This window comes from Aptenodytes patagonicus, chromosome Z, assembly GCF_965638725.1.
Source record: "Aptenodytes patagonicus chromosome Z, bAptPat1.pri.cur, whole genome shotgun sequence".
NCBI classification, from domain to species: domain Eukaryota; kingdom Metazoa; phylum Chordata; class Aves; order Sphenisciformes; family Spheniscidae; genus Aptenodytes; species Aptenodytes patagonicus.
In genome coordinates, this window is record NC_134982.1 from 45,210 (window position 1) to 57,158 (window position 11,949).

The 11,949-nt window shown below is 56.4% G+C and overlaps 1 long non-coding RNA gene across 5 annotated transcripts; it reads right to left on the reverse strand.

The window, feature by feature from the left end:
• Positions 1 to 965: 965 nt before the first annotated feature.
• LOC143172673 (uncharacterized) lies at positions 966 to 9,482 on the reverse strand. 5 transcript variants are annotated; one of them, XR_012997389.1, is made up of 5 exons: positions 9,442 to 9,482; positions 8,716 to 8,907; positions 8,355 to 8,463; positions 3,017 to 3,194; positions 966 to 1,206 (listed from the first exon to the last, which is right to left on the reverse strand). It is a non-coding gene; the product is annotated as an uncharacterized LOC143172673 (long non-coding RNA). The 5 variants fall into 5 exon arrangements; XR_012997388.1 differs by having other exon boundaries at positions 8,639 to 8,907; XR_012997387.1 differs by having other exon boundaries at positions 3,017 to 3,126; positions 8,579 to 8,907.
• Positions 9,483 to 11,949: the final 2,467 nt, after the last annotated feature.

Genomic DNA, 11,949 nt, shown 5'->3' on the forward strand with positions numbered 1-11,949 from the left:
CGTGTAACACCCCTCCACCGATGGGCTGCGACCGTGCTGCAGTACCGGCTTTTGATCGCCCGGCGGCAGCAGCGAGCGCGGCGTAAAGCTCAACTGCGCATGCGCGGCGCTGGAGCGGCAGTACCGCATTTCGGTCGCAGGGCGGCAGCAGCCAGCTTAGAGGCACGCGCTCTCGAGATGCAGCCGCACGGCTTATCGGGGACAGGGCGCAGCGGGAAGCCCGCAGAAAACCGCGCGAAACCGGCAACAAAACTACACCTCGTGCCGCGCCGCGGGGGCCGCGGCGGTAGCAAGGACTACGCCGCGCCGCACGCGCCTGAGAGCCATGTGGTTGCCCGGCAGCCACGTACGCGAAAACTACACCTCCCGGCATGCACCGGCAGAGACCGGCCGGCCGCCGAGTGACGGAAGACTACACCTCCCGGCATGCTCCGGAGAGCCAACATGGCTGACCGGAAGCCCCCTGCCCTAGGACTACAGCTCCCGGCATGCCGCGGGAGGCAGCCGTCCCCCCCTCTCTGCCCCTGCGGGGACACCGTTCTCCCCCGCCGATGCACCCGGAAGCTCCACCGAGCCCCCAGCGGAGCCCCGCGCGGCCCCGGGCAGCCAGCGCCGCCCTGCTCCTACACGGCGCGGCCCCCCCGCCGGCCTCGCCGCCCCCCCCTCGGTCGCCGCCCACTCCGCCCCTCCCTTGGCTCACACGGGCCCTTCCGCAGCCACCCGGGGCGCAGCAGCCCCACCACCATCCCCACAGCCTGCAGCTACTCTGGCGACACAGCCCCTTTAAAGGGAGGGGCCGTCGCCATCAGCCTCGCTGCCCGCACCTGGGGCTCCTCCGGCCCCAGCCCACAGCTGGAGCCCAGCAGGAACAGGGGGCCGTCGCCCGAACCCCACAGTGCGCCACCTCCTCCCATGGGCTCCATCACAGCCCCTCACCCGGTGCAAAGGAAGTGCAAACGCAGCCGTGCGGGCAAAGAAGACGAGGAATGTTTATTCAGTCACACACATAACAAGTCCCGGGAGCGAGTCTGCTCCAGGGCTTGGAGCCTCCGACACTCCCCCTGCCCGGGGACACCTCAGCAGTTGTTCCCGGAGCCACGCTCGTCAGTCCAGCGGGGAATGGACAGGCGGTCGGTCACCTCCTGGAGTGATAGGCTGCTGGGCAGAGGTGGAAGTCGCCAAAAATGAGGAGCAGGGCGCAGGACACTAGAAGAGAAAAGTGGCAGCCTGTTGGACAGAGGGGGTGTAGCGAGAAAGCATGAGGCAGGGAACGGGACAGTGAGAGAAAGATGGGGACAAGGAGCCCGACAGAGATGGAGAAAGAAGCAACAGGGAGAGAGGAAGGGAGGCAGCAGAAAGAGGGAGAAGGAGCAGGACAGAGACCGATAAAGAAGGGTGGGGAGCAGGATGGAGATACAGAAAAAAATGGGGATGGGCAGCATGACAGAGAAGGAGGAAAAAAGAACAGGGGCAGGGAGCCAGGACAGCGAACGACGGAGGGAAGGGGTAGGGCGAGGGGAACAACACAAAACAAACCACATGGCTACATGCTACAGGGCAGAGAGGGAAGAATTAAGAAACAGAGACAGGGAGCCGGAAAAAAGAGCTGGAGAGCAAAAGGAATAACAATGTGTACAGAAAGAAGAGGGGAATTCTAAAATAGGGTCATGGGGGAGCCAGAGACAGCGAGATGGAGAAAGGACAAAAGCGACAGGCTACAGGGCGGACAGGGAGGAATTAACGAATAGGGACAGAGAGCTGGCCAGAGAGAGACAGAGAAAGGCAAAAGATCGCACGGGCGACAGGGCAGAGAGGGAGGAATTAGAAAACCAGGGACAGGGAGCCGGACAGAGACAGAGGCAGAAATAAAATGGGAAAAAGAGATGGGCCACAGGGCAGAGAGGGAGGAATTGATAAATAGGGACAGGGGACCAGACAGAGCACAATCACGATGGAGAACAGAAAAAAATAATGGTGGGCTACAGGGAAGAGGGAGGAATTAAAGAACATGGACTGGGAGCTGGACAGAGAGACATGGAGAAAGAAAAAAAAAAAACCAGCGATGGACTACAAGATGGATAGGGGAGAAATAAAAAATAGCAGCAGGGAGACGGACAAAGAGAGATGGAGAAAGACAAACAAATAGCGTGGGGCTATGGGACAGAGAACGTGGAATTAAAACATGGAGAGCAGGAGCCAGACAGAGAGACCAAGGGAAAAGTCCAGACAGGCTACAGGGGGCAGAGGGAGGAATGAAAAACTGGGGACAGGGAGGTGGACAGAGAGAGATGGAGAATTGCAAAAATAGCGGCAGGGTACAGGGCGGAGAGGAAGAGTTAAAAAATGGGAGCAGTGAGATGGATGGAGAGGGAGGGAGAAAGGAAAGACGCTATGGGCAACATGGCAGAGAGGGAGGAATGAAGAAAGTGGGACAGGGAGCCAGACAAACCGAGACAGGGAAAGACTACTATAGCAACGGGCTAGGGGGCACACAGGGAAGACTTAGGAAAACCGGGACAGGGAACAAGACAGAGTGACATGGAGAAAGGACAAAATAGCGATGGGCGACAGGACAGAGGGAGGAATTCAAAATGAGGGGCAGGGAGCAGGATAAAAAGAGATGGAGAAAGAAATAGACTCGCGGTGTGCTACAGGGCTGAGAAGGAAGACCTTGAACAACAGGGAAAAGGAGCCAGACGGAGAGAGACAGAGACAGCAGAAATACCGATGGGCTACAGGACAGAGAGGGAGTAATGCAAAAATTGTGGCCGGGAGCTGAACAGAGAGAGACTGAGAAGGAAAAAATAGCCATGGGCTACAGGGCAGAGAGAGAGGGAGGACCTAAAACATGGGGACAGGGAGCTGCTCAGAGCGAGATGGAGAAAGGAGGTACAGGGGAGCAAAAAAAAAAAAAAAAAATCGCAGCAGTGTGGGAAAGAGAGGGGGCCAGGGGATGGGCAGGGAAGGACCGGGATGCAGAAGAGGGGCGACAGGGCCCTGAGGGCCCAGGACTCACCGCAGCTCTCGCTCTGGGCGCTGCCAGGAGAATTTGCCAGTTCAGATGCTTCTTTCTCCTGCTCTCATCCCTTCCTCTTCTGTAACTCCGGTCGCTTGGCTGTCCTCCACCTAAGAGAATACGTGGGTATCTTACAGCTCTTATGAGATGAAGCTTCCTAGACACGTAGCCTTACACACTACACGTAGGACAGGGAGAAAGAGAGAGAAAATAATGAGCAGGGAGCAGAACAGACGGATAGGGAGAGAAATTGAATGAGAGGAATAAAGAAGCGGGAGGGAGAGAAAACAATAGGGAACAAGCCAGAGGAATTGAGGAAAAAAGAGAGACAGACAGATCAGGACAAAGAGATGGAGAAAGAAAAACCAGTGCTGGGCTGCAGGATGAGAAAAAAAGCCAGGGAGCAGGACAGAGGGGAATAATGGGACAGTGAAGCCGGGCAGGGGGATATAGCAAGAAACGATGGGACAGGCAGTGGTATGGAGATATACAGACAAAAAGTTAGAGGGAGGATGGAGGACAGAGAGAATAAGGGAAAAGGCACAGGGAGCGGGGCAGAGATGGAGAAAGAAACATCAGAGACAGAGGAAGGAAGAGAGTGACAGGACAGAAAAAGAAAAAAACAGTAATGGGTAGCAGGCCAGAGGGACAAGGATAGACAGGAGGAAGGACAGAGCGATATAGAAAACAGGTGAGGGACAGGGAGTCAGAAAGTGGGATACTGCGAAAGAGAGAGGGACAGGGAGCAGGATGCTGAGATAGAGAGCCAATGAGAGCAACAGAGAGAATGACAGAGAGGTGGAGCACGAGAGAAAACAGGGACAGAGAGCAGGACAGAGAAGTGAAGCAATAAATAACAGGGCCAGGGAGCAGGACACAGGAAGAGAGACAGAGAGAGAGGGACAGGTAAGACAACAGAGAATTGGAGAAAGAAAGGAAAGGGAACAGCACAGAGGGTCACAGAGGAAAAGAGAGGGATGGCAGAAGGAGAAAAAGAAGACAAGGGAAAAGGACTGAGGAGCAGAGAGGAAAAGGTACAGGGAAAAGGACAGGGATAGAGAAAACAAAGAAAGACTGGAGGCAGAGCAAAGGGAAAGATTGACAAGGACAGGGATAGAGAAAACAAAGAAAGACTGGAGGCAGAGCAAAGGGAAAGATTGACAAGGACAGGGAGCAGGACAAAGGGAAGGAGAAGGAAGAAATAGTGATGGGCAGCAGGATAGAGGAAAAGAGAGAAAAAAAGAGCATGAAGAGCAAGAGAAGGAGAATGACAGAGGGATGTAGAGAGAAAGACCAGGACACGTAAAAGGGGGAGGTGGGGGGACACACATCAGAAGGGTAGAAAGAAAAAGAGAGGGATGGGGAGCAAGACAGTGTGAGAGGGAGGGAGGCAGGCAGTGGGAGGCAAGGATACAGAAAAACAGAGGTACAGGGAAGAGGAAAGACAGAGAGAGAAAGAAAGGGGAGGATGGGGAGCAGGACAGAGAGATGGAGAATGAAAAAACAGTGATGGACAGAAGAACAGAAATACAGAGAATTAAAAAAATTCGTTCTGGGGAGCAGGACAGAGGGATAGAGCAAGAGGAAAAAATCAACAGGGAGAAGGATGGGTAACACACTGCAGGACTGTGTGTTACCAGGACACTGGGGGAGTGAGAGGGAGGGGACACAGAGCAGGACAGAGGGATGAAGAGAGGAAAATAATAGGTACAGGAAGAAAAGCAGAGTAACCAAGAGAGCGAGAAAACCAGAAAGGGACCTGGACAGAGATGGCAGCAGGACAGAGAGATGGAGGAAGAAATAACAGGGACAAGGACAGGGACAGAGAGATAGAGAGGCAAAGAGAGGGACGGGGACCAGGCCAGTGGGATATAAACAGGGAGGGACAGGGAGCGCGGGACACAAGATTGCCGAGAGAGAGGTACAGGGAAGTGGAAAGAATGACAGAGGGAAAAAGAGAGGGGCGGGGAGCAGGCGAGAGAGCTGGAGAAAGAAAAAGTCCTGCTGGGGAGCAGGACAGAAGCATAGAGCCGAAAGAGATGAATGGGAAGCAGGGCAGTGGGATGCAGACAGCAAAAACAATGATAGGTAACAGGACAGAGGGATTGACAGAGAAGGGACGGGGAGCAGGACAGAGGAATGGGTCGAAAAAATACTGATGAGCAACAGGACAAAGGGATGCAGGTGAAAACAAGGAGGGAAACGGAAGGATGGAGAGAGAGAGAGAAAGACGGGGATAGAGCATGGGACGTGGAGAGACAAAAAGCAGGACAAGGAACAGAAGAGAGGGACTGGGGCGGGGGGGAAGCGCAGAACCAGATGCATATTAAGACAAAGAGGAGGAGAACGGAAAAAACCAATGACAGGCTGCTGGACAGAGACGGAGGAAGAAAAGGTAGGGCCAGAGTAGGGAAGAGAGAAAGGAAAAAAGGGACAGCTGGCTGGACAGGGGGATATAACTAGAAACAATGAGACAGGCAGTGGGACAGAGGGATAAAGGCAGAATAACCAGGGAGAGGAAGGGGGACAGATGGACAGCGAGACCAAAAAAGAGGCAGGGAGCAGGACCAAGAGATGGAGGAAGAAGCATTAGGGACAGAGTGGCGGGGAGAGGGAAATACAGGTTGGAGGAAGGACAGAGAGAGAAAGAGGTGACAGAACACGTACAGAGAGCGGGAGAAAGAAAAACCAGTGACAAGCATCAGGCCAGAGGCAGGGGGAAGGAAGGACAGGAGGAAGGAGAGAGTGATACAGAAAACAAGCGAGGGACATGGAGCAAGAAAATGGGATCCGAAGAAAAAGAGAGGGATGGGGAACAGGACACTGGGATAGAGAGCGAGAGCAACAGGGAGAATGACAGGGAGACAGAGCCAGAGGAAAAACGGGGACTGAAAGTAGGACAGAGAAATGGAAAAGGAAAATTAGGGATGGGGAGCAGGACAGAGGGGTAGAGAGACAATGAGAGATGCAAGGATAACGGGAGAGAGGGCGGGAGGGAGAGGGAAGGAGGAACAGGGAGCAGCACAGAGGTATGGAGAAAGAAAGAGAGGGATGGAGAGTGGGGCAGAGACATGGAGAAAGAATACAGTGATGGGGAGCAGGACAGAGGACTAGAAAGAGAAAAATAAAGACAGGGGAAAAGACTGAGGAGCAGAGAGAGAAAGAAAGGTCAATAAAAATGTCAGAGAGGTAGGGAAATAAAGAAAAATAGGGATGAGGAGTCCTGCAGAGAGATGGAGCAAGAAAATGTAGCGTCACTGAGCAGGACAGAGGGACAGAAAGATGGGGGGAAAGGAGAGGAAGAAGAAAAGAGGGACAAAGATGGTGACAGGGTGCAGGACACAGAGAGAGAAAAAGGACAGGGAACAGGACAAAGGGATTGAGAAAGAAAGAAAAGGTCAGATCTGTACAAAGAGACCAAGAAGGAAAAAAGAAACAGCAATGGGCCAGAGGACAGAGACAGAGGAAGAGAAAAAAGGGCCAGGGAGCAGGACAGAGAAGGAGAGAAAGGAAAAAAGGGAGAGATGGCTGGATGGGGAGGTACAGCAAGAAACGACTGGACAGGCAGCGGGACAGAGAAATAAAGACAGAAAAAATGGGGACAGGAAGCAGGACAGAGGGACAGTGAGAGGAAACAAGGGGCAGGGAGCAGGACAGAGTTGGAGGAAGAAGCATTGGGGCAGAAGGATAGAAAGAGAAAAAAGAAAGACAGGAAGAAGGATGGGGGATGATAGAGAGGGGGAAAAAGAAGGACAAGGAACAGGACACATTGTCAGAGAGAGACAAGGGAGCAAGACAACATGATACAGAGAAAGAAAAAAGGGACAGGAGGCAGGACAAAGTGAAAACCAGGCAAAAATAAGAGACAGGGAGCAGGACAGAGATGGAGGGGAAAAAGCCTAGAATGGGCAGGAGAGATAGATGGAGAAGGAAAAAACCAGCATTGGGCTGCAGGACAAAGATGGGAGTGAGAAAAAACAGTGACAGGGAGCAGGACAGAGTGACAGAGAACAAAAAACCCAAAGAGGGCAGAGAAATGGGGGGAAGGGAAGGAGAAGGATGGAGGAAACAAGAGAGGGGTGGGGGGGATAGGGAACAGGACAGAGAGATGGAGCAAGAAAGGAAAAAAGGACGGGAGGCAGAAAGAAGGGAAAGAGAGACAAGGACAGGGAGCAGGACAAAGGGACGGAAGAGGAAAGAAATAGTGATGGGCTCCAGGACAGAGATGGAGGAATTAAAAAATAGACACGGGGAGCAGGACAGAATGACAGAAACAGAAAAAAGGGATGGAGAGCAGGACAGCATTGGAGGAAAGAACCCAACTGTGATGGGCAGTGGGAGAGAGAGAGAGATGGGGAAAGAAAAAATACTGAGGAAGAGAGAAAGAAAAGAAGGGACAGTCAGCTGGACAGGGGGATGCAGTTAGAAAGGATGGGAGAGGGAATGGGACAGAGAGAGAAAGATAGAAAAGACAGCGAGAGGAAGCAGGGCAGAGGGACAGCAAGAGGAAAAAAAAGGGAGAGGGATCTGGACAGAGATGGGGAAAAAAGCAGCAGGGACAGAGGAAAAGAGACAAAGAGTGACAGAGAGCAGGGCAGAGAAATTAAAATCAGGGCAGCAGCAGGATGAAGATGGAGAAAAAAACCTGGGATGGTCAACAGGACAGAGAGGAATACGAGTACGGGCAGGGAGCAGGACAAAGGGGTATAGTGAGAAACAATGGAACAGGAAGCAAGACAGAGTGACAGACAAGAGTAATGATGAGAGAGAGAGAAAGACAGAGACCGTGAGAAGCACAGGGGGTTGGAGAAAGAAAGAGAGGTATTAGGAGCCCTGCAGAGAAATGGAGAATGAAAAAAAAAAAGGGGCAGGGAGCAGCACAAAGGGTCAGAGAGAGTAAGAGATGAACAGGAAGAAGGACGGGGACAGTGAGATACAGAATGAAAAAAAACAGTGACAGTGAGCAAGACAGAGGGTTAGAGAGAGAAAGAGAAGGAAGGAAGGAAGGAAGGGGAGAGATAGGAAGGCACATACAGGTGCAGAGAGGAAAAGAACGCCAGGAAACAGGCCAGAGAAATTGTGGGGAAAAAGAGACGAATGCAGATCAGGGCAAAGAGATGGAAAAGGAAAAAACAGCAATGGGTGCAGGACAGAGACAGATGAAAAAAAAAGAGAGAAAGGGAGCAGGACAGAAGAATAGAGAGAAAAGGAGAGGTACAGGGAAGTTAAAAAAAAAAAAAATCACAGCAGGGTGCGAAAGAGAGGGGGCCAGGAGAGAGGCAGGGAGGGCCTGGGATGCACAAGAGGAGCGACAGGGCCCCGAGGGCCTGGAACTCACCGCAGCTCTCGCTCTCTGCACTGCAGGAGCCTTTGCCAGTTCAGACGCTTCTTTTCCCTTCTCTCCTCCCTTCCACTTCTGTAACTACAGTCGCTTGGCTGTCCTCCACCTAAGAGAATACATGGGTGTCTTATAGCTCTTACAAGATGAGGCTTCCTAAACACTTAGCCTCGTTTGCTCGCGCACTACACAGCCGTACCGCGCTTTGGGTTACGCATACAGACCCTGTGGTGCATGTTGGCGCCGTGACCTGCTGCGGGCTACAAAGAAGGATCCTTCCTCACCCAGAGAGGCAGACTCTCTCTTGCCTGCAGCGGGAAGCAGTTGCCAGCCAGATGGCCTTCGATTTCTTCTTCTTTACCTTTCTCTGGCCTCTCCAGCTTCAGCCGCGGCAGCTCCTGTCCACAGCCAGTAAGCGCTCCACCTGTCCCTTTTCACCCCCACACTGCGAGGACAGTGAGGCCAGGCAGAGACAACCCACGCAAGCCTGAGGCAGGTGCAGTCAATGGCATCCCCACGGGAGGAATGGAAAACTGCATCCTCAGCGCAGCCTCTGTGAGAGGGAAAGAAGAAGCAGCAACCATTATTACTGTAAATCGCCTCTGGCCAGACCCCCTGCTTCTGCAGGGGCTTCTGGAGATGCTGTTCTTTCCCCGCGCTGCTGCTAACAGCACCCATGCTAAGGGAGAATCAAGCACATTCGAGGGCCAGCTTGCAGCCTTCACTACAGGGCTTGGGGGAGGTCTGGGGCTACGGGACAGGCTTCAGGGGAAGTGCTGGAGCTGGGGGCAGCTTCACAGGGCGAGCGGAGCCGGGGGAGGCTCAGGGGGAGCTCTGGTGAGTTGGGGAGGTGCCCAGCATCTACATCTGGGGGAGTGTCCGCCTCCTTCCCGTCTTCCCTTCTATCAGCTCTCGGTTAAGTCCCTGGGGCTGCCCGGACCCGGCTCACCTGCAGCGGACCGAGAGCCTACCGCAGCGAGCGGCTTGAAGCTACCCGTCCCGCCACCGCCGGGCGGCCAGCGGGCAGGAGACACCCCCGCACCCGCCGAAGGGGCTCGCTCGCCTCACCGGCGGCCCCGGCCCTTACCCGCCGCCGGCGGCAGGAACCGCGTCCAGCGCGCCGCCATGCTGCTCCCGGGCAACGCGCATGCGCCAGTCAGCGACGGCTTCTGAGCTGCAGTACCGGCTTTTGGTCGCCGGGCGGCAGCAGCGAGCGCGGTGTAACACCCCACCGCGCATGCGCGGCGTCCGTCCTGCAGTACCGGCTTTTGGTCGCCGGGCGGCAGCAGCGAGCGCGGTGTAACACCCCACCGCGCATGCGCGGCGTCCGTCCTGCAGTACCGGCTTTTGGTCGCCGGGCGGCAGCAGCGAGCGCGGCATAAGGCTAATCAGCGCATGCGCGGCTTCAGAGCTGCAGTACCGGCTTTTGGTCGCCGGGCGGCAGCAGCGAGCGCGGCATAAGGCTAATCAGCGCATGCGCGGCTTCTGAGCTGCAGTACCGGCTTTTGGTCGCCGGGCGGCAGCAGCGAGCGCGGCATAAGGCTAATCAGCGCATGCGCGGCTTCTGAGCTGCAGTACCGGCTTTTGGTCGCCGGGCGACAGCAGCGAGCGCGGCATAACGCTAATCAGCGCATGCGCGGCTTCTGAGCTGCAGTACCGGCTTTTGGTCGCCGGGCGGCAGCAGCGAGCGCGGCATAACGCTCAAATTCGCATGCGCGGCCTCTGAGCTGCAGTACCGGCTTTTGGTCGCCGGGCGGCAGCAGCGAGCGCGGCATAAGGCTAATCAGCGCATGCGCGGCTTCAGAGCTGCAGTACCGGCTTTTGGTCGCCGGGCGGCAGCAGCGAGCGCGGCATAAGGCTAATCAGCGCATGCGCGGCTTCAGAGCTGCAGTACCGGCTTTTGGTCGTCGGGCGGCAGCAGCGAGCGCGGCATAAGGCTAATCAGCGCATGCGCGGCTTCTGAGCTGCAGTACCGGCTTTTGGTCGCCGGGCGGCAGCAGCGAGCGCGGCATAAGGCTAATCAGCGCATGCGCGGCTTCTGAGCTGCAGTACCGGCTTTTGGTCGCCGGGCGGCAGCAGCGAGCGCGGCATAAGGCTAATCAGCGCATGCGCGGCTTCTGAGCTGCAGTACCGGCTTTTGGTCGCCGGGCGGCAGCAGCGAGCGCGGCATAAGGCTAATCAGCGCATGCGCGGCTTCAGAGCTGCAGTACCGGCTTTTGGTCGCCGGGCGGCAGCAGCGAGCGCGGCATAACGCTCAAATTCGCATGCGCGGCTTCTGAGCTGCAGTACCGGCTTTTGGTCGCCGGGCGGCAGCAGCGAGCGCGGCATAAGGCTAATCAGCGCATGCGCGGCTTCTGAGCTGCAGTACCGGCTTTTGGTCGCCGGGCGGCAGCAGCGAGCGCGGCATAAGGCTAATCAGCGCATGCGCGGCTTCAGAGCTGCAGTACCGGCTTTTGGTCGCCGGGCGGCAGCAGCGAGCGCGGTGTAACACCCCACCGCGCATGCGCGGCGTCCGTCCTGCAGTACCGGCTTTTGGTCGCCGGGCGGCAGCAGCGAGCGCGGCATAAGGCTAATCAGCGCATGCGCGGCTTCTGAGCTGCAGTACCGGCTTTTGGTCGCCGGGCGGCAGCAGCGAGCGCGGCATAAGGCTAATCAGCGCATGCGCGGCTTCAGAGCTGCAGTACCGGCTTTTGGTCGCCGGGCGGCAGCAGCGAGCGCGGCATAAGGCTAATCAGCGCATGCGCGGCTTCTGAGCTGCAGTACCGGCTTTTGGTCGCCGGGCGGCAGCAGCGAGCGCGGCATAAGGCTAATCAGCGCATGCGCGGCTTCAGAGCTGCAGTACCGGCTTTTGGTCGCCGGGCGGCAGCAGCGAGCGCGGCATAAGGCTAATCAGCGCATGCGCGGCTTCTGAGCTGCAGTACCGGCTTTTGGTCGCCGGGCGGCAGCAGCGAGCGCGGCATAAGGCTAATCAGCGCATGCGCGGCTTCAGAGCTGCAGTACCGGCTTTTGGTCGCCGGGCGGCAGCAGCGAGCGCGGCATAAGGCTAATCAGCGCATGCGCGGCTTCAGAGCTGCAGTACCGGCTTTTGGTCGCCGGGCGGCAGCAGCGAGCGCGGTTTAACGCCAATCAGCGCATGCGCGGCTTCTGAGCTGCAGTACCGGCTTTTGGTCGCCGGGCGGCAGCAGCGAGCGCGGTTTAACGCTCAAATTCGCATGCGCGGCTTCTGAGCTGCAGTACCGGCTTTTGGTCGCCGGGCGGCAGCAGCGAGCGCGGCATAAGGCTAATCAGCGCATGCGCGGCTTCTGAGCTGCAGTACCGGCTTTTGGTCGCCGGGCGGCAGCAGCGAGCGCGGCATAAGGCTAATCAGCGCATGCGCGGCTTCAGAGCTGCAGTACCGGCTTTTGGTCGCCGGGCGGCAGCAGCGAGCGCGGCATAACGCTCAAATTCGCATGCGCGGCTTCTGAGCTGCAGTACCGGCTTTTGGTCGCCGGGCGGCAGCAGCGAGCGCGGTTTAACGCTCAAATTCGCATGCGCGGCTTCAGAGCTGCAGTACCGGCTTTTGGTCGTCGGGCGGCAGCAGCGAGCGCGGCATAAG